The following is a 22,303-nucleotide window of genomic DNA, read 5'->3' on the forward strand; positions in this document are numbered from 1 at the left end:
AATACAAATGTTCCATTACTTATTTGAAGATCTGTTGTATTCACACCGAGGGCCCGGCAGAGCTGAAACACTGGAAGAACTCGGGCTCCCGGGGGACTCTGGAGAGCAGGGCCCCCAGCGCGCTGGGACCTCGCCGCCGACTCCACCGGGGCCTCCCGGCACAACCCTCTGCAGCCCTGGCAACGGTCCATCTGGAAGCCCACAGAGCAGCTCCGGCCACGCTGCCAGTGTAGCTGAGAGACGAGCCTGCTGTGTTCCTGAATTTTAACTAATTTACGGTTCAACTGGCACACGTGCCCACGGCTACTGTTATCAGGTTACAGGACAAATTTCCAATGTGTTTGAATCACCGTATTTCGGGGTCTGTGGTAGTACCTAACCCTATACTTTAAGGCACATTTGTAGAGAGACAGTCAATGAGATGTGCACAGGAACTGTCCATTTACACACCACTCCCAAGGTCAGTATTTGACAACGCCTGTGATGTCCCTTAGGACTGCCTGTCTTCTCTCCAAAGGCATGGGCGACTTTGCTGCGGTCACGAAGATAGCAGAACAAGGGTCAACTCCAGATCCCACCATGACCGGGTTCCAGCTGTCTGAGTGTCCCAGGGAGGTGGGAAGTGACCACACTGCAGGAGACCTAGAACTAGCACTTGGACATCTGCCAAACATCTGTCCACGTGTCTGCCACATCCTGTTTCTGGCTGTAGGGGTTTGGGACAGGCATACGCCTTCTATGGCCATAATTCTCAGGAAAGTTCTCATTTCCTTCCTTCCACTGTCGTGCAAGGACTCTTAGGGGCTGCACGTGGTGGGTCTGAGAGGGCGCTGCCTTCACAGCGAACATCCCCACAAAGGCCATTTCAAGGACAGCTCACTGTCCTCTACTTGAAATCAATGCAAGGGCAAACGATATTCTTGAACAGAAACCAACCACGTAACAAAAGGTCCACGTCTTAAACCCTCTTTCTCTCTGTATCTCTGCCTTTCAGGCAAAATAAAGAGATTAAAAAACCATAAATTCTCAACCCCACTGACACAACACAGGGGAAACACCTATGCCTGAGTGTGACTGCACCTCTTATCCGAGCTGACACACGCAGGCTACACTGGGCTGCTGTGGCCCTGCTCACCTCCACACCATCCTCCTGCCAGGCCTACAGGACTCACATTCATGCTTAAAAACCCACGCTACCAATTCTCATATCCCTTCTGTCATTTCGGTCTTCTAAAGAAGTTTTCATTTTTTCTAGATTTATTTATTTACTGGAAGGTGGACAGGGGGCAGGGGTAGGGGGAAGAGAAGAGGGGAGAGAGGGGAGGTGAGGGACGGAGGGGAAGGAGAGGGAGTGAGGGAGGCAGGGAGAGAGAGTATCTTCCACTCATGGGTTCACGCCCCGAATCCAACAGCCAGGGCTGGAGCAGGCTGCAGCCAGGAGCCTGGAGCTCTCGCACATGGGTGGCAGAGAACAGGTACCTTGGGCACCATCTGCTGCCTCCCCGGTGCACATCAGCAGGAAGCAGAAGTGGGGCTCCATCCTAGGCACTCGCATATGGGATGTGGGCGTGTTTATCACCGTATCACCACGCCTACCCCCTCCCACTCCGGGATTACTTTTCAAGTCTCGTGCAGAACTGCTTTCCCTGGAATTCATAACCGACTTTCTGGTGTTGACACTGTTTCTCTACACTGACCGATAATTTAATCCCAACTCTCTCTACCGGTTGTCTGCATTTCAGAAGGACATCCTCCGAGACTGGCAATTCCATCTTCTTAACAGACCTGTCCTGGGGCCTCCTGACCTCACTGGTCTCTTGCAGCCGTCCGGCTCCAGGCCCACTGTCAACTCCAGGCCTATCCTGACCTCACTGGTCTCTTGCAGCCGCCCGGCTCCAGGCCCACTGTCAACTCCAGGCCTATCCTGACCTCACTGGTCTCCTGCAGCCGCCCGGCTCCAGGCCCACTGTCAACTCCAGGCCTATCCTGACCTCACTGGTCTCCTGCAGCCGCCCGGCTCCAGGCCCACTGTCAACTCCAGGCCTATCCTGACCTCACTGGTCTCCTGCAGCCGCCCGGCTCCAGGCCCACTGTCAACTCCAGGCCTATCCTGACCTCACTGGTCTCCTGCAGCCGCCCGGCTCCAGGCCCACTGTCAACTCCAGGCCTATCCTGACCTCACTGGTCTCCTGCAGCCGCCCGGCTCCAGGCCCACTGTCAACTCCAGGCCTATCCTGACCTCACTGGTCTCCTGCAGCCGCCCGGCTCCAGGCCCACTGTCAACTCCAGGCCTATCCTGACCTCACTGGTCTCTTGCAGCCGCCCGGCTCCAGGCCCACTGTCAACTCCAGGCCTATCCCCAACACTTCCCTTGGCTATCACCCCAGGACTGCCTCGACGCCCTGGTCGGACTGCTTCCTACATCCCATGTTTCCTCTTGCTTGGCTCGCTTTCCTCTGGAGCACCTGCACATCCTCACCCCGCTGTCAAATTCCACTCGTGGTTGGGCTCTGGGGCGCATTTGTGGAATGATGAACTGAAGGGGTGAGTTTACTGTGGTGAAATGAATTTTGGAATCCTTATGTAGTTTTCTTTTTCCTTAACAGACATATTCTACATAACAGGAAAAAATATTTTTCATCTAAAACATTTTTTACACCAAAATAAGCCTGCACTTTAAAAAAAAAATTTATTTATTTATTTGAATGGCAGAGTTATAGAGAGGCAGAGAGAGAGAGAGGTCTTCCATCCGCTGGTTCACTCCCCAGATGGCTGCAACGGCCAGAGCTGCACAGACTCAAAACCAGGAGCCAGGAGCTTCTTCTGGGTCTCCCATGTGGGTGCAGGGGCCCAAGGACTTGGGCCATCTTTTACTGCTTTCCTAGGCCATAGCAGAGAGCTGGATTAGAAGTGGAGCAGCCAGGACTCGAACCGGTGCCCACATGGGATGCCAGCATTGCAGGCAGTGACTTTACCCGCAACGCCATGGCACTGGTCCCAAGCTTGCACTTTTAATTCCACTTGAGTCCCCTCATGGAAGTGTGGAGCAGGAACACTTTACCCCTGTGGGCTGAAATCCCTGTTCCTCCGACTTCTGGTCTGCAGTGTCGTTACTGAGAAATCCAAAATAATTCTGATTCTTGACTAGTTGCATGAGACCTGTGTATTTTCTTTAAGCTGCAAGTCTCTTCTGCTACAGGACCCTAACGCGGGTCTATTTTCCACGCTGTTCCAGTCAGCAGACCCTTCACATCCAGACACTCTGTTCCTCAGTGCTGGTGAGCCTTCCAGAACTGCTCCTCCACGTTCTCCGGTTTCTCTTGGTGCAGACTCTGATTTGGGTGTCGTGCTCCTAGCCTGACCTACATTTCCGCTTTCGTGTTCTCCCCAACTTTCTGTGCCTTGGTCTTTTTGCTTGGTTTCTGCAAGATACTCTGGAGTTCACTGCGCCATCTCCTCTGGTGGCTTTTAAAACCTGAGAGCCCTTTTAAGTCATCTGCACATTCCTTTTTATAGCATTCTGGGCTTGTTTCATCAAAGTCGCGTCTCTCTTCTTGTTGAGAACACAGATGATGCTGCAGGTATTTCTGGAACTTCACCGCAGGTCGCCTGGCTGCGCTCGGATGCGACAGAGCCCCCAGTGTTGTCTCTGGGGGCTGCCCCGTGGCGGGGAAGTCTGACGGCCTGGGCTGAGGACCTGGGCTGGAGAAACACTTGGAGGTCTCCGTGTCTGCTGACCGCCGTGTAACCGCAGTGTCGTCAGGGCTCTGCCTCTGCCTTGTCTCTGGCTGGGGGCTGGTGTGGCCTAGTCTAGAAGGCCTGTTTGAGCCTCTCCAGAGAGGACGGCAGGACAGCTCTGTCCCGCTGCACAGACCTGGGGTGGGAGCTGGGATGTGGCTGCGTCTGCCTGAAGCCTCCTGTTGACCTCTCCCGCTCAGAGGCACCCAGGAGCCCTGATTTCCAGGTCTTGGGGGAAATCTGGGAGATGGCGGCCTTCTCTCCTGGCCAGCTTTCTTGCTGTCCAGCTTCAACACTCCAAGTCTGTTGCTTCCTTTCCTATTCTGCCTTCTCCTTGACGGTTTTGAAGAAGATACATCTTCGCTGTCAATTTGGGAAGCTTCAGGAGGGATCAAAAGTACAGGTTGGTTTTTGGTCACCATTTTTTTTTTTGAGTAATATATTCACAGGGTTCAGGAGTAACACATTCGTGAGGTTCCAGATTGAAAAGGTAAGGCCCGCGCTGTGGCACGGCTGGTTAAGCTGCCACCTGTGACGCCAGCATCGCGTTACTGGAGTGCTGGCCGAAGCACTGGCAGCCCTGCGTCTGATCAGCTCCCTGCTCCTGTGCGGGGGAAGGCAGCGGATGGCGGCTCCAGGGTCTGGGCCTCAGTCGCCCCATGGGAGACCGGATGGAACTCCTGGCTTCAGGCTGGCCCAGCCCTGGCTGCTGCAGGCATTTGGGGAGTGAACCAGTGGGTGGGAGATCTCTGTCTTTCCCCCTCTCCACGTCACTCTGCCTTTCAAATAAACAAATAGATCTTTAAAAAGAGAAACTTAAAAAAGAAATATTCAAAAGGTAGAAAGAATATACAACAAGTCTCGCTCCCACCCTGAGCCGTCAGCTACCCAGGTCTCCGAGGAGGAGGAAACCGTCAGCACTGGCTGCGGGCCCCTGCCTGGATCTGCTGGCTTCCTTCGGCCCGCCTCGCCACTGCGGTTCTTGCTCAGCTTCCCCAGTGCTTCTGAACGGTCTGCGGCCCCGCGCCCCCAGCACACTGTACCGGGAACGTCTCCAGGGAACGGGTGGAGGAGTGAAATGGTGATGAGGCTCACTTACACCATCTCTTCTGTCTTCCAGACCCGTTCTCGTCGACCCTGCCCGACCGCAGCCATCCAGGAGCGACCACAGAGGTCCTCATCCCAGCTACTGTCGTCAAACTAGCCAGACAAACGGTATCCGAGAAACTGTTCACGCAGAGGTGTCAAGGACCAGAGCAGCCCAGCCCGAAGCAGCTGGATTTACACGGGAGATAAAGCCGCGGCTGCCTCTGCAGGAGCCCGTCTGCCAAGATCAGCTCTTACCAGGACCCTGCTTACCAGGAACACGGGGTCAAGCCGGAGCAGACGAAAACCAGCAGACAGGTTTCAGCGCCAAGCGAATACCAAAGCAGCTTCTCATAACACAGCATGCGCAGAGGCGGGGCCGGGCAGTGAGAGCACTCGCCTGTTAACAAAGGCACGGCTCAAAAGCAGATGGCCGTGTTCTCTCCAGATGACCCAGGGACCCCAGGTCCACGTGCTGAGAAAAATCACAAGGCCCCCACGCAGCAAGTGTAAACTCAAAGTCAAAACAATCCGTAACTACCGCCTTGCAGAAGGAGCACCTAAGGAAGTGGAACTGGAACCAAGCCGGCGCGATTCCAACTTCCAGTTCTGGCCGTGATACCGTAGAAGGCATCACAGCCACCTTGCCACTCACGACCAGAGCTGTGAGGGAAACCGCGCAGGGCACAGGCAGGACAGCGTCTCGACAAGGGGAGGCGGCAGGACCCAGAGTGTGCCAGCGACAGATCTGGCTCTGGCACGGAATCCAGAAACCTGCATGGGAATTGTTCCGCACCCTGGGCTGCAGGGTGGAGGGAGAGATGCCTCAGAGCCTCACAGGACGCGTCTGCTGGGAACAGAGGCTCCACAGAGATGCAGACATCACCCAGCACCCAGGAGATGCTGCCGTTGAGGTCAAGTCGGAGTGGAAGACACGGCACATGGCAAACTCCTGCAAGGCCAGCTGCGAGACCACGGGCAGCCGGCGGAACAGATATACCCCAAGAAGCCCGGGCCAGGTTGTGGAGAAGGGACTTAGCTACTGTGGGAACAGAATTTAACACCCTTCTCCCCTCTGCAACCAGATCCAGCCTCGATCATCTGTCACGGACAACATCCGCACACCATGAAAATTACTAAATGTTCAACAAAGCTGTCACAGTGACCAATCAAGGGACAGAACAGCGAGTACATGTAGGTCAGAGGGAGCCAAATATTTGATGTGGCAGTAGGGACGACAGTAACTGATGTCTGAACAAGAAAAAAAAGAGAACTGGATAAAACAGACACAGTATTTTAACAGTGCTACAGTTTAGATGTTGGAAGTTTGCCAAAGGTCTACTCATTTATGCAGCCTAGATTCCGAAGTCTTAGATTACCAATGGAAGAGGGCAAAAAATTAACCCAGTTACGGTGTTTAGAGGCGGGACCAGTGGGGAGTGTCAGGCTACATTATCTGGCTGGGTGGAGGCCACATGATGAAACTGTGGTGGCTTTCCAAGCAGAGTCACAGTCACACACGTGCTCACTCTTGCTGTGTGATGCCCGTGTGGCCTTGAGACCGCCGGCAGGAACACCAGCATCAGACGCCGAACCCGGGTGCCTGCAGGGAGGCCACGACACCCTCCACCCTGCACACTGCACACCGCACACTCCACCCTCCACACTCCACCCTGCACCCTCCACACTGCACACCACACACTCCACCTTCCACACTCCACACCCTGCACCCTCCACACTGCACACTGCACACTCCACACTCCACCCTGCACACTCCACACTCCACACTGCACACTCCACTTCCACACTCCACCCTCCACCCTGCACACTGCACACTCCACAACTATAAGCTGGAATCAACCTTCCTCTCAGGGAGCCCCTCCCAGGCACTTCACTGCAGCCATGCAAGGCTGACCAACACAAACGAGGATCCAAAACACTTCCTAGAACTTCCCAACGCAATTCCTGACATCCAGGTCTCACTGACGGGGTCTGACGGCAGAGGAGGCACAGCGGCAGGCAGGATGAGTGAACCCAGCAGCCAGGTCAGTACAAATTATTCAAAAGAAAGCATGGAGGAAAAAAACCAGAAAAGGCAAAAGAAAGTAATGCGGATTTGGGACATGGTCTAAAGATCTCATATACAGGTAATGAGACTGCAATCAAAGGGAAAGAAAGAACAGAAAACAAAGCCATGTTTGAAAAAAAAAATTGTGGCAAATAAATTTTCAAATCTAAACAGACTCAAGAAGCTCTGACGCCCAGGGAAGATAAATCACAAGAAGCCCAAACCTAGGCACACCTCAGTCAAACTGATGAACAGCAAAATCTGAAAAGCAGATACTGCAGGGGAAAAAAAAAGACAATCATCAGGGAAACCACAGAGTGGAGGTCGGGTGCTGGTGCGGTGGCGCAGTGGGCTGAGCTTCCACATGCAGTGCCAGCATCCCACATGGACGCCAGTTCAAGTCCCGGCTGCTCCACTTCCAACCCAGCTCCCTGCTAAATCTCCTGGGAAAGCAGTGGAGGATGGCCCAACTGCATGGGCCCCCCAGAAGAAGCCCAGCCCTGGTTGTTGTGGCCATTTGGGGAGTGAACCAACAGATGGAAGGGTGTTCTCTCTTGTCTCTCTTCCCCTTCCCCTCTTCCTTGTCTCTGCAGCTTTGCTTTTCAAATATATATTAAACTTTTTTTTTTTTAAAAGTGAATGTCAACTTCTCAAGAAAATATCCACAAAACATACAGACCGAAATTTTTTAAAAGTTGTGGAGGGACCAGCACTGTGGCGTAGTGGATAAAGATTTCACTGCAGTGCCATCATCCCATATGGGCGCCAGTTCTAGATTCAACTGCTCCACTTCTGATCCAGCTCTCTGCTATGGCCTGGGAAAGCAGCTGAAGATGGCCCAAGCCCTTGGGCTCCTGCACCCGTGTGGGAGACCTGAAGAAGCTTCTGGCTCCTGGCTTTGGATCGGCGCAGCTTCGGCTACTGCGACCATTTGGGGAGTGAACTAGTGGATGGAGGATCTCTCTCTCTCTCTCTAACTCTGTCTTCCAAATAAATAAAGAAATCTTAAAAAAAAAAAAAGTTGTAAAAGGGGGGCTGGTGCTGTGACATAGCTGGTCAAACCACCACTTTAATGCCAACATCCCATATGGGTGCTGGTTTGTGTCCTGGCTGCTCCATTACTGATCTAGCTCCCTGCTGATGGCCTGAGAAAATCAGCAGAAGATGGCCCACATGCTGGGGCCCCTGCCAAATGCTTGGGAGATCTGGATGAAGTTCCTGGCTCTTGGCTTTGGCCTGTCCCAGTGCTGTCCATTGCAGACACGAGGGGAGTGAACCAGTGAATAAAAAGATCTCTCTATCTCTCTCTGTAACTCTATCAAATAAATAAATGTTTAAAAAAAGTTATGGAAGGAAAATGACAGCTCAGTATTTTACACTCAGGGAGGATGCCACTTTACAATGGACGTGAGGCGTGGGCATTTCCCACGAGAACACCAGCCAGCTCTGCGTCCACTCCAGCTCTCACCACGGGAGGCAGCAGCCGGGCTCAGGTGCCGGGGTCCCTGCCCTCCGCGCAGGAGACTGGGAGGGAGTTCCAGCTTCCTGGCTTCGTGATGGCCCAGCCCTGGCTGTTGTGAACATCAGGAAAATGAACTGACAGAGACGGAAGATCTCCCAGTCTGCCTACCTTTCTCTGTTTGTTTTTTCCCCCTCTCAAATAAAACAAAAATAAGTGAATCTGAACAGTAAAGATTTTGTCAGACAAAAACTGAAAGAATTCATAAGTTTCTATGGAGCATTTATCTGCAAGTAATACTGTAAGATATTTAATATGAACATACCATGGAATGATCTTCAGGTTCAAAGACAAATGATCTGGTACCGAGGCACGGAACTATTCCAAAAAATTGATAGCTTCAGAAGGCTAAGTATGCTGATAATATAAAGACTACTGACGCTTAAAGCAACAGGAATACCTTGTGGACTTTATCACTTCTGCAGAAATAAAACACAAGGCAACTGTAGAAAAAACTTGCCAAGGGGTAAATGTAATATACTAAGATTCCTGTACTTTTTTTTTTTTTTTTTTTTTTGACAGGCAGAGTGGTCAGTGAGAGAGAGAGAGACAAAGAGAAAGGTCTTCCTTTTCCGTTGGTTCACCCCTCAATGGCTGCTGCAGCCGGCGCACCGTGCTGATCCGAAGCCAGGAGCCAGGTGCTTCCTCCTGGTCTCCCATGGGGTTCAGGGCCCAAGCACCTGGGCCATCCTCCACTGCCCTCCCGGGCCACGGCAGAGAGCTGGACTGGAAGAGGAGCAACCAGGAGAGAATCCAGCACTCCGACCGGGACTAGAACCTGGGTACTGGTGCTGCAGGGGGTGGATTAGCCTATTGAGCTGCAGCGCTGGCCAGATTCCTGTACTTTTTTGATGAGGCAAATTCTAATAGGTTAATTTGGAAATTTCTATAGTAATCACTAGAAGAATTATTTAAGCCAGACAACAAAAAAAACTAATATGCAGATAAAACATAATAAAAGCATGTGAATTATTTAAACAAAGAGGGGCTGGCGCTATGGCATGGTAGGTTAACCTCCACCTGAGGGGCTGGCATCCCGTATTTGTGCCTGTTCAAGTCCCAGCTGCTCCACTCTGATCCAGCCCCCTGCTAATGGCCTGGGAAAGCAGTGGAAGATGACCCAAGCGCTTGGACCCATGCGCCCACGTGGGAGACCCGGAAGAAGCTCCTGGCTTATGGCTTCGGATTGGCCCAGCTCCACCAGTTGTAGCCATTTAGGGAGTGAACCAGCAGATGGAAGACCTTTCTCTCTGTCTCCCCCTCTCTGTATCTTTAAACAATTTAGAGAGAGAGAGAGATTAAGGAAGAAAAACAGAGTGACCACATATGGAACAAATGACAAGACAGTCATACCTAACTATACCAGTAATCACATCAAAGATAAATGCAGTAAACATGCTAATTAAAAGATCAAAGTTTGCAGAACTGACTTAAAAAAAGATCCATCTATATGCTATTTATAAGAAATAAACTTTAAATACACAAACAGACTCCAAGTAAATGATCTAAGCTATTGATACTAGGCAAACAACAACTAAAAGAAAATTATGATGCCTATGTTATCATTAGATAAATACTCATAGATGTTAAATTAAGATGGATTACGAGATGTAACTGGAGACATTTTACAATAAACATTTCAACAGAAAGATATCACTATCCTAAACATGTACCAGATATAGCTCTGAAATAAATAAATCAGGGTTGGGAATAAAAATGAGATAGACAAATCTAAAAGAAATGATAAAAATGGTTTCCCTTTTCCTACCAAGAATGTGCATTCACACTATTGTTAAAGTCATAGGATTAAAGCTTCCAGGATGAAGGACCCTGGTGGAGTGAGGCAGGCAGTGAGTGAGGTTAGCCCACTGCAGAGTGGCATAGCTCAGTGGACATCATCTGTAAGCAGGGAGCTGGGGAGAAGGAACAGTCACACACCAATCAAGGCGAGTGCTAACTGCGGCATTAACACGCCTAGAGCTAGAGCCCAGCCAGTATGAAGGGAGAATGTGCAGGGCTGACCACACCGCGTTCCCACTAGTACTGTCCGTGCCAGAGGGTGCACTGACCACACACTGACCACCCAGCACCTAGTGAGCACCTCCTCTGTGGCAGGCAATGTGTAAGCCTCTTGTTACACTTGCTGTAGCTTTTGCCACTGCAGATAACGTCCACAATGTTGGAAAATATACTATTACCCACAGCGCTCAAAATAAAACTCATGCATTCATTCTGCAAGTATTTACTGCATGCACAGGAAATTTATTCTTGGAACAGAGAGTGAAACACACAAATCTCTGTCCTTGTGAAACTCAGGGGCGATCAGCCTGCAGCCGTAAATGCGGCGAGCCCTAAAATGCCTTGAGTTGAATAAGCTCAGTGATCTAATTGAGCACGGCACATGTGCTCATTTTAAAAAACAGCAGTGGAAATGCCCTGTGATAGGCAAACAATGACGTATTCACATTATTAGTGGGTGATTATGAACAGAGACCAGGCAGGAAAAAAAAAAAAAGACAAAGGAAATGCTGGTGCTGTGAGAGGAACTTAAGTTATATTGATTCATTTCTATGGTTCATAAAATCTAAAATGCAAATAAAAGAGTAATAAAAGTCACTTCTACTCCCTATAACTCAAGGTCACCAAGTCCACTTCCTAAACTGCTGAGTGCTTGGTAAGCACGCTGAAAACTGGAAGACGGTTCTCAGGGACGCAAGGCAAGCCACCGTGAAGACAAGCCAGGGCAGCCAGTACCTGCTGCTCCAGTAAGCCAGCACAACTCAAATTCTGGCCTGACTTAGCCACGGTTCTTTTCCTTCCTGCATACTTAGTAAGGAAAAGCTCAAACACACACAAAATCGAGGGAACAGTGCAAGGAACCTCCACGAATGCACAGCTTCAACAGTCACCCACACGTTCCTTTAATCCTGCTTTGGAGGACGACCCTGGAGTATTTATTTTAGTACAAGTCTCAGATACCACGTCATGGCAAATGCAAGTATTTTGCAATTCATCCCCAGCTGATGGAAATGCATGGAATCTTTTTTTTAATTATTTATTTCAAAGAGAGAAAGAGAATAGAGGGGTCCATCTTCCATCTGCTGGTTCACTCCCCAAACGGCCACAGCAGCCAGAGCCGGCCAAGCTGACTGCCAGTGTTTTACTGTAGATATGCACATTTTGAAACACTCAATCTTCCCTAGCTGGTGAACGTATGGCTTGTTTCCGCTTTTGGCTATGATGAACAATGCTGCTGTAACACCATGCACTAGCTTCTGTGTGGACATATGCTCCAGTTACCTTGTCAGAAGCCTAGGAGTTGAGTTACGGCTCATATGTTAGGACTGCCTATTTAATACAAGGGCCTTCAAAAATCCACGACAAATGCGTATGAGAGGAAACTATCCACGGATTTCAATTTTCTGTTTGCACCACAATAGACTTCTTATAGTTCTAGTCCTCTGTGGGAATTTCAAACATCTTCAAATGCCCGATGGCTGCACCATTTAACAGCCCACAAACACTGTGTGCCTCCAGCTACCCTCCACCCCACTGGCAGTTGTTACTGTCCAACTTACATGGCCACCCTAGAGTGTGTATACTAGTTTTGATTTGCATTTCTCTAGTTATTAATGATATTAAGCAGCTTTTCATTGGACTGTCCTTTTGTATATTTTTTTGGAAGAAAATCCATTCAAATCTTTGCTTATTTTCTGTTTGTTTTCTTGGGCTGCATTTCACTAGCAAGGTGCAAGAGCTCCTTATAAGTTCTGGATATTGTCCCTCAACAGACACTATTTCTCTTTCCTTAGTTGCCTGTGGTGTCCCTTCTAAGAAAGCACTACGTAAGGCAGGTCATGACGATTCACATCTATGTTAGAACTTTCATAGTTTGGGCCGGCGCCGCGGCTCACTAGGCTAATCCTCCGCCTAGCGGCGCAGGCACACCGGGTTCTAGTCCCGGTCGGGGCGCCGGATTCTGTCCCGGTTGCCCCTCTTCCAGGCCAGCTCTCTGCTGTGGCCAGGGAGTGCGGTGGAGGATGGCCCAGGTGCTTGGGCCCTGCACCCCATGGGAGACCAGGAGAAGCACTTGGCTCCTGGCTCCTGCCATCGGATCAGCGCAGTGCGCCGGCCGCAGCGCGCTGGCCGCGGCGGCCATTGGAGGGTGAACCAACGGCAAAGGAAGACCTTTCTCTCTGTCTCTCTCTCTCTCACTGTCCACTCTGCCTGTAAAAAAAAAAAAAAAAAAAAAAAAAAAGAACTTTCATAGTTTTACCTTTTACATCAGGTTTATGACCCATTTTAAATTAATTTTTATAAATGGAATGAATTGAGGATCCAATTCGATACTTTTTGCCGGTGGATAGCCAAATTTCTCAGCACCATTTGTTGAAAGGAACATTTTTTTTTTTTTAAACAAGTAGATAATATTTGTATTGCTGACAAGTAACCAGCACCATTTCAACAGTGCAGGACAAAAACACGGATTTCTAGGTACTTGTCTCATTATGCTCCCCACGCAAACAGGTATCACACATTTAATCAATTTATGTTGGAACTGTTTCAGAAATGTGTTAGTAGTATGACTATATTACACATTCTCAAAATTAGGTCATATATGATTCAACTTGTCTTCAGTCATGTATGTGCTCATTTAATTATTCATCTATTAATTCATACACAGTAATGAGTGTCACTTAATAGCTTACAAACAAAATCCTGAATATTGCTAATTTCTGCTTTTATTATATAGGCATTATATGATCTGTCCACTGAATTATCTTGTCAATCTTTGTCAAAAATTGATTGGCTCTAGGTTTACAGGTTTACTTCTGGCCTCTCAAGTCTCACCAGTTGGCCTGTATTTCCATCCTTACACAGACGTGGGGTGTGCATGGTGTGTGTCAACCACCGAGCCCAGCAAGCGCGAGACCAGCAGTCTGTTCCTGCCCCACTCAGGATGGTTTCCGCTAACCTGAGTCCCTGAATTTCCAAGAGACGTTCAAAACGCGTGCCAACTCCTCCAAAAGGGGTAGCTGGGATTTGCACAGGGAATGTACCGAATCTGTCAAACACTTTGGGGTGGTCTACCAACTCACTAATATTAATCCTCCCAATTCAAGGTGGTCATGAGATGTCTGCCACTTATTTTCTTTAAGTTCTTTCAGTCAGTGGTTTATAGTTTTCAGTATGCAAGTATAATACTTTGGTTAAATTTAACCTTAAATACTTTATTCTTTTTGATGCTATCGTATACAGAACTCCTTTTTTAATTTCAGCATTTGTTCATTTCAAGTATTTGGAGACACAATTGATTTTTGCACAATGATCCTGTACCCTACAACCTTGCTGAACCCATTTAGTAATTCTAATACTTTTTTTATGGATTTCTTCAGATTTTCTATAAAACAGCCATGAAGAGAGCTATTTTGACTTCCTCTTCCCACCATTCACAAAACAGTGCCCAAAAGAGATGAGACAGAGTGTGGCTCAGAAAGTGCATGGAGAAACGGGATTAAAAGATACGTCTATGGGGCCAGTGCTGTGGCACAGTGGGTGAAGCCGCCACCTGCAGGGCCGGCATCCCATCTGGGCACCGGTTCTAGCCCTGCCTGCTCCACTTCCAATCCAATACTCTGCCATGGCCTGGGAAAGCAGTAGACGATGGCCCAAGGCCTGAGGCCCCTGCACCGCATCGGAGGCCCGGAAGAAGCTCCTGGCTTCAGACTGGCACAGCTCTGGGTGTTGAGGCCATTTGGGGAGTGAACCAGCAAAGGGAAGACTTCTCTCTCTCTGCCTCTCTCTGTAACTCTCTTCCTCTCTGTGACTGTGCTTTCAAATAAAAATTAAATAAATAAATCTTTAAAAAAGATGTTTATTTTCTGAAAAATGTTTTGAGATCCATGCAGAGCTTCCGCATAACGCGCTCTTTCTGGGGACTCGTGAGGCCTCTCACAGGCCAGGGGTCAAAGGCACGGCGGGAGGCCACGCCGTACCTCCTGCCACACCCAGCAGCCCTCTCCCGGGTACCGGTCACTCTCAGGGCCAGCTGGTGAGCTGTGGGCAGAGTACGGCCTGCCAAAGACACAGCTGAGTAGCCAATCGCAAGGGCGCTGGTCACAAGAGAGAAAAACGGCGTTCTCCCCTCTCCCAAGACACGTCCACTGACGCCTCCAGGTCTAAGGCAAGGTCCCGAGTTGGTGTGTGCGTTGGCGGGGCTGGGCTGGGCTGGGCTGGGCTGGGGAGAACGCGGCGGGAGGACCTGCAGGCGACTTTAGCATACCACTCCCAGATTACAGACTCCACAGTGAACCCATGTGCTGGCTCTCAGATAAACGCCCACTTCTGTGCGTCACGAATCCGGGAAGCTAACAGTGATCCGACACATCGTTCAGTGCAGACCCTCCGGGTACAGCGGGTACGAGGCCCAGCACAGTCGCGGAGCGTGGAGCGCGGAGCACTGCTTCTAACGGCCTGGAAAGAACCGCAGTGTCTCTGAAAGAGAACGGATGGACTGTCCCACGCGCAGGCTGCGGTAGAAATGGCTGCACTACGGCCACACCCAGCAACATGGAGAAATCTCAAAGACACGAGTGCAAAGCAAGTTGTGCAAGGGTCTGTGTAACCTGACACCAACGTGCGAAGTGTCAAAACAGCCAAACAAGGGACACGGGAGCAGCAATGGTGCCCAGGCCTCCCCAGTCCAGGTGAAGGGGAGGCCGGCTCGTGACCGCTACTCCGCAGGGAGAGCAGTTTCATGGGCCTCCAGCTCCGGATCTCGGGTCACTCGGCTGCGTGCTGGCCCACAGGGTTTCATCACACTCATCGTAAACTCGGCAGCCGAGGCCAGTCTGCGGGCCACGGCCCCAGTGCTGTGAGGGCCGAGGGTGAAAGCCTCCGAACTTGCCGGCTCCTTCTCGGGGGAGGTGCCTGGTTCCCGCCAGGCTTTGCACGGGCAAAACCCAGTGATGGTGTTCAGTGACTCTCTCCTCCTTTCTCACGCCCCTCCCGCCAGCACCGACCTGCACTGTGGCGGCTGTTCTGAGGGCAAGCGAGGCTCGAGTGTGCTCCACCGCCAGCTGCCACGTGGAGGGGCCCAGTGCCTGCACAAGCCACGTGGCTCAGGGGACGCAGGGCTCCCTACCGCCTGTGCGGATACCAGGCTGCAGCATCTGCATCCACCAAACGAGCGGCCTGGATGAAGACCCTCCCGGCTCTGGACCCTTCGGCCCACGAGCCACATCCGGAGACTGATGAGTCTGGCACTCACCTTGGAAGCCGCCTGGCCTCTTTCCTTGAGTTCCAACCCCAACACCAGGACTCTGCCTGGTGCCAGCCTCAACAAGCTGTGTACTCTGAGCACCACAGGCGCTCTCCCACGGGCCTGGGTCACAGCAGAAACTGGTTTTGCCGAGGCCCACCCCCGTGCCCGCCCCCTTCCGTGAGCTGTCAAGTCGCCCTCGGGAAAGCTCCAGACAGCCAAGGCCAGAGAATGGCTCTGGTCCCTGGGCCGCTGGGGCAGGAAGGGTGACGGGCGGCTCACTCCGGAGGACGACAGCCTTGCTGGGCAGTCAGAAAGGGAGCCACCGAGAAAGTGGCCGGACAGGAGGCTATGCCTGGGACCCCCCAACCCCTGGACGCTCTCATCTCATGAACGAGGGCACAATGGCGGACCCGAGCACAGGACACAGGGCTCAGGAGTAGAAGACACTATGCAGCACCTTTGGATGAAGAGTAAGCACACGGTACAAGACCCAGCGGCTACGTCTTCCTGGGCCTGAACCGCAGCTAACCAGTTCCCCTCCCAGTAGCGCCTGCTGTTTCAGTTTCCAGGCATCCCTTCAGAGACATCATGTGTATACAACCGTAACAGCAGCACACCCGAGAACGTGGCCTTCAATCGATCACATCACCTACGACGGCCACACTCATGCTGCCCCCAGTGCCTCAAACACAGCCCTGTATCATGGACGCTGTCTGTGGCTGCTTCAACAGGAGCTCCTCCATCTGTCTGACAACTAACACGCCTAACAGGTACCCTTCCATCTGTCTGACAACTAACACGCCTAACAGGTACGGTCTCCGGTGGTTATTACCTGTCAGGCACCCTTCCCACAAGGTGCTTTTGGCATCCCTGAGCCAATTTTCTTGTTCTTTTTCTGTAATTTTTTTTATTATAAAATTTATTTGAAAGGCAGAGTTGCAGAGAGAGAGAGAGAAAAAGAGAGAGAGAGAGATGTTCCATCTGCTGGTTCACTCCCCAGATGGCCACAGCTGCCAGGGCTGTGCCAGTCAGAAGCTGGGAGCCAGGAGCTTCTATCAGGTCTCCCAGGTGGGTGCAGGGGCCCACGCACTCGGGCCACCTTCTGCTACTTTCCAATGTACACTAGCGGGGAGCTGGATCAGAAGTGCAGCAGCTGGGACTCGAACTGGGACGCATGCGGTTCTACCCACTACTCCACAACGCTGGCCTCTCTATAACTTCTTAGGTTTATTGCATTATTCACTTTATGCCTGTTCATTTCTGGCATTCATATAGGAACCAAGGCTGGCGAGTTTTCCTGAGTTGTATTAGCTGTACTCAGAAAAACTCCCGTGCGGAATTTCCACACTGTTCACGCAGCCTACAATTGTGGTTTCGGTTTCCTCATGGATCCAAGAGGAGTTCTTAAACTCGCCCATGTTAGGGATTTATTTTCCAGTTTTTATTTTTGTATTTTCCAGTTGTATGGCACAGTGAACAGCTAGGTTTTCGGGGGTATTCCTACTTCTTTGCTCGGTGGCCCTCCTATACAGCCAGTGCTGGAAGGAGGTAGCCAGTGAGTTACCTTACCAGGAAAGCACAGGTCTTCCGTCTCCACTCCTTAGCGGCAGCGTCGACACGCTGGACTTCAAACGTGGGGGCTGGAGACATGGCGCCATCATCTCGGTCACACAACTGTGCTCACGCCGCTCTCAGGGTCAGCGTCACTGCCGCTAAGCAATCTCTGCACTGGGGCTGGCGCCGTGGCACAGCGGGCGGAACCGCCGCCTGCAGAGCCAGCATCCCACGTGGGCGCTGGTTCAAGTCCTGGCTGCTCCATTTTCCATCCAGCTCTCTGCTAAGGTGCCTGGGAAATCAGCGAAGATGGCACAAATCCTTGAGCCCTTGCACCCACGTGGGAGACCTGGATGAACCTCCTAGCTCGGGCCTGGCCCAGCTCCAGCTGATACAACCATCTGGAGGGTGAACCAGCAGATGGAAGATCTCTCTCTCTCTTACTGCCTCTGCCTCTCCCCCTCTATGTAACTCTGCCTGTCAAATAATCATTTAAAAAAAAACAATAATAATAATCAAAAAAAAACAAGGACTCTCTGCCCTGGAAGGCCCCCCAGCCAACCTCCTCTTGGTACAGAAAGTCGTTGCCAGCTGCCCCAGAGGTGCCCACGGAGTCCATCTGAACCGCTGTCACCCACAGTACCCAGCCCGTTGCTGAGCTGAGTGGTCTGTGCCCTGGGTGGTCTGTAAGATGCTCCTGAGCACCCACTGGCTTCCTCCGTGGGGACAGCCTCACTGGGAGGCAAGTGGGACACACCCGGGGTGCTCCAGAGTGCCCCGACACTGCTGGAAGCTGTGCGGTGCCCAACAGGAGCACACAGACTATCAGCAAATAACTGGGTATTTCTGTGCAGTATTTTTTCAAGTGGCTACTGAACTGTTGGGACACAACCACGCAGTGAACTGCTGGGTCTGAATTACTTAAGAGGAGGGACCGCAGTGCATCCCGTCCCAGGGCTCTGTGGAGTGGCTCTCAGACTGCAGGGGAGCCTGGCCGAGCTTCAGGGAGCAGAATTCACAGCAGCAGTGCAGGGAGGAGGGGGGCGGCCAGGGGCTCGCTCTCCGGGGCTGTCAGCCACCTCGGGAGTAGAGAGAAGAGCAAGCCCACAGGGCCTGGAGGACATCCAGGACAGAGTTAGAAGAGTGGGCCAGGCCTGGCCCCTGCACAGTGGGCAGGGCCCAGCCACAGAGAAGAGATATAGCTTTTCTGAGAGTGATGAGGACTGGGGACCACAAGTGGTCTGTTCTGGACACAAGGAGGGTGCCGGCCCTGGGCTCCGGCCCCAGGCTCCTGGAGGACAGGCTGAGAGTCTGCAGCTTTGATCTGGGGACAGCAGGGAGGCGTCTGGTCACAGCGGCAATACAGTGAATGCCTGTGTCTCAGGAAGACTAATCCCAGCGGGAGCTATGGATGGACGGCAGGGGCGAGAAGGCACAGGCAGCAGCCAGCTAGGCCCACGAAAGAGGTTTTATCACCCAAAAATGCAATATACGCGCAGAGTGAAAGCCTGGATAAATTCAGGGTAGGGGCTGGGCCCCCTGTCGCCTGCAGCACCACCTGTAAACCCCCCGCAGAGCTGCCATACAACCCCTGTGGGGGGACTGCACCCTGAGTGCCGGGGGGCTCGCTGCTCCAGAATTCCCTCTAACGGAGGCCACAGCCCCGGCTTCAGTAAGCACCCTGCGCAGGGGGCATCGCGGATCAGGAGGGAAGGCGCTGAACAGAGGCAGGAGACCTGGAGCTGAGTCCCAGTCAGACCTCGCCAGCGCACGCCGGCCTCACCTGCTCCCCTGAAGTGAGGCCCCACGACTTGCGGTGCGAGGAAAGTGTCACGTCTGTGCCTGTCCGAGTCAGGTCAGCTCCTTCCGCGTTCCGATACACACAAGCAAGTCTGAGTATTTCATGCCTATGTTTTCCTTCAGCCCACGAAGTGCCCACGTGCTTGCATGGCCCCTCTGGGCTCCGGATCTCTGTGGCCACTGGCAGAGCAGGGATCACACACGACAGGAGGAAGCACGGCACGGCCTCCCGGGGAACAAGCCCAGCCCCGTGCACCACAGCTGCCCCTGACGCCGGCTCTGCCGTGTATCTCAACGCACTGAACAAGCACGGTGTGACCTGAAGACCGCAGCAGGTCCCGGCACGGCGGGGCAGAGACCATGGAAATCAGGGGAAACCAGGGGACGGAACAACGTGCGAGCCTGGGTTACCAGGTTCAGGGAAGTGGAGTTCAAAGACAAATTAATTATGGTGCTAAATATGTGTGAAGCTAAATACATGTGAAGTGTACGCACAGGAGGGTCCTCAGGAAATCCAGGGAAAGTGTGTCCTCCAGGCAAAACCGCATGCATACCGAATTTGCTTTGTATCAAAATAGTTATTTTTAGGCCAGCACCCCGGCTCACTAGGCTAATCCTCCACCTGCAGTGCCGGCACCCCGGGTTCTAGTCCCGGTCGGGGTGCTGGATTCTGTCCTGTTTGCTCCTCTTCCAGTCCAGCTCTCTGCTGTGGCCTGGGAGGGCAGTGGAGGATGGCCCAGGTCCTTGGGCCCTGCACCTGCATGGGAGACCAGGAGGAAGCGCCTGGCTCCTGGCTTTGGATTGGCGCAGCGCGCCAGCCATAGCGGCCATTTGGGGGGCGGGGTGAACCAACAGAAGGAAGACCTTTCTCTCTGTCTGTCTCTAACTCTGCTTGTCAAAAAAAAAGTTATTTTTAAACTCATTTTCCATGAATTTTTTTTGAAGTAGTCTCTTACTTAGAACTTGAAATAATTATGAACACCCCATAAAATTTTTTCTTTTTTTACAAAGATTTATTATTTGAAAGGAAGAGTGAGAGAGAGAGAGAGAAGAAAAGACAGAGAGAGTTCTTCCACCTGCTCTTTTACTCCCCAAGTGGGTACAACAGGCAGAGCCAGGCTGATATGAAGCCAGGAGCTTCTCCCGAGTCTCCCACGTGGGTGCAGGAGTCCAAGCACTTGGGCCATTTTCCACTGCTTTCCCAGGCCATAGCAGGGAGCGAGATCAGAAGCAGAGCAACAAGGACTTGAACTGGTGCCCACATGGGATGCTAGTGCCTCAGGCGGCAGCCCCACCCACCACACCACGCACGGCCACCCCCATATAATCTTCATCAAAAAATTGTATCGGGGCGCAGGTGTGTGGTGCAGTGGTTCAGTCGCTGCCTAAGACACCTGCATCCCACGTTGGAAGGCCTGCTTCCTGTCTCAGTCACTCCACTTCTGATTCAGCTCTGCTAATGTACACCCTGGGGACAGCAGATAATGGCTCAACTACCTGGGTCCCTCCCTGCCACCCACAGGGGAGACCCAGACTGAGTCCTGGGCTCCTGGCTTTGGCCTGGCTCAGTCCTGGCTGTTGTGGGAATCTGGAGAGTGAACCATCAGGTTGAAGATCTTTCTCTTTCTTTCAAATGAAATGAAAATAAATACAGATTTCAAACAAAACAAAAATGACAGCAGGAAAGTACTGTGAACTTTCATCTATTATTTTTCGAACGCAAGTATTAACAGCTTTATTTCTGCTTCCCAGCCTCAGAAGGCAGAACACATCATGCAGAACCAGCCCATAAAACAACCGGGCACAAGTGAATGAGTTCACTCAAGCCAAGTCTGAGACCAACCGAGATGGTACTGGGGACCCCCACGCCCGGAGTGGTGAGATTATGAAACCTCAGGGTCTGGGGAGGAGTCTGCACTTCGTAAATGGCCCTGGCCAGTGTGGCCTCTTCCGAGGCCCCTCGCCCTAAAGCGTTGGCTCCAGGGAGGACCGTGATGAACAAGGTGGGGATGGGATGTGTTTGTTCTGGTGGTGATGGGAAGGGCGGGGCAGCCTGCGGGGTCACTTCCCTCAGCAAGCTGCACAAGCATGAACCCCACCTCCCTACAGGTCAGCGCACCGGTCACGGATTAGGAAGCGACCCACAGCATGGGCGGGCAGGCAGGCGGAGAGGCTCCGGGGCCTGGGAACGCCTGCAGAGAACCTGCATCCTGTTTAACTTGGCCTTGGCAACGACAAACCCACTCTCTGCGCATGTTTTCTTAAGGAGGGATAACCTCCTCTTTCCAGGGCCCTTTCTTCCCGTGAACCAGACTGCTCTGGGCACGGTAGGGGCCTGCCCTCACTGCCACGCTTCCCCACCCCTGCAGGAGCCTCCCCGCTGGGGGGGCTCCAGGCAAGTGCAGAGGCTGGCACTGGCGAGGAGGGGTGAGTGAACCTTGTCAATGCCCACCTTTGCCTCTTTCCACTGCCTAAGAAAACAAAGGACAAATCAGGCAGGAAGCTGAAGAAACCTGGGTGGACGTGCTGAGGGGGGAGCTATGCCAGAGTACCCCGAACTACGGCACGGAACACGGCAAAATGGAAGCTCGGGATCCCTGGCAGCTGTGGCGACTTCAAGCCTGAGAGGCCGCGAGAGCAGAGACACGCAACCTCAAAAAGCACAGGTGGATAGGAAGCCCACGTCTTCACCTCCTAGCTAGGTCCCTTTCTCACACACTCTGGGAAACTGCCCGTGGCCCTTCTGCAGCAGGAGAGAGGGGTGCTGGCGGCACTTGGCTGTGCTGGCATCTGGTGTCCTTGCAGGAGACACCTGCAGAGTGAGGGTGTCCCAGGACTTCAGGGCCCCTCGTCCCCCTAGGATGAAGCATGTTACCCTGCCCCCACCGAAAATCCCTGTGTGCAGGAAGCTGCATCTCCACTCCCTGCTCTGGGGTTCCCACGCTGCTGCCCACCCTATCACAACTTCTCTCATTTCCCGAGCTCCACCCTGTCATACAGCCTGCAGCTTTATCTGGTACTCCTAATTCTGCCCACATGGCAAGCCCTGCCTCGTTCCCCTGGGGCCCGACTGTGGGCTCGATCACGGACAGACCAACAAGGCTAATGCGGCTTCACAAGGCTCTGGTGCCCTTGACTCTCTGCTTACTGCTTCTGACAGGTGGCTGGCGAGTCCCTGGGCCCAGCACAGGCTGGGCACCCTAACCCCAAAACCCAAAGTCTAAAACACTGCAAGAACTGTAACTTCGAGCAATGATACTCAAATTGTAACCCG

General features: G+C 52.2%; 1 protein-coding gene and 1 long non-coding RNA gene across 9 annotated transcripts in view; one reads left to right on the plus strand and one right to left on the minus strand.

Annotated features, from left to right (window-relative positions):
* LOC138844142 (uncharacterized) overlaps window positions 1–9,178 on the plus strand; it is a 9,487-nt gene extending 309 nt beyond the window's left edge. The window contains exon 2 of the long non-coding RNA XR_011379657.1: window positions 1–9,178. This is a non-coding gene — a long non-coding RNA (uncharacterized lncRNA).
* ATG7 (autophagy related 7) overlaps window positions 1–22,303 on the minus strand; it is a 221,684-nt gene that overhangs the window by 22,050 nt on the left and 177,331 nt on the right. For 2 of the 8 annotated variants that reach the window (XR_011379654.1, XR_011379655.1), the window contains exon 19: window positions 5,098–22,303. This exon is cut by the window's right edge and continues 16,925 nt beyond it. The exons of the other annotated variants lie outside the window; for them this stretch is intronic. The gene's annotated coding sequence lies outside the window, so the exon portion shown is untranslated. The remainder of the gene's footprint in view (window positions 1–5,097) is intronic. 8 annotated transcript variants of the gene reach the window in all.

Source organism: Oryctolagus cuniculus, chromosome 10, assembly GCF_964237555.1.
Source record: "Oryctolagus cuniculus chromosome 10, mOryCun1.1, whole genome shotgun sequence".
NCBI lineage: Eukaryota > Metazoa > Chordata > Mammalia > Lagomorpha > Leporidae > Oryctolagus > Oryctolagus cuniculus.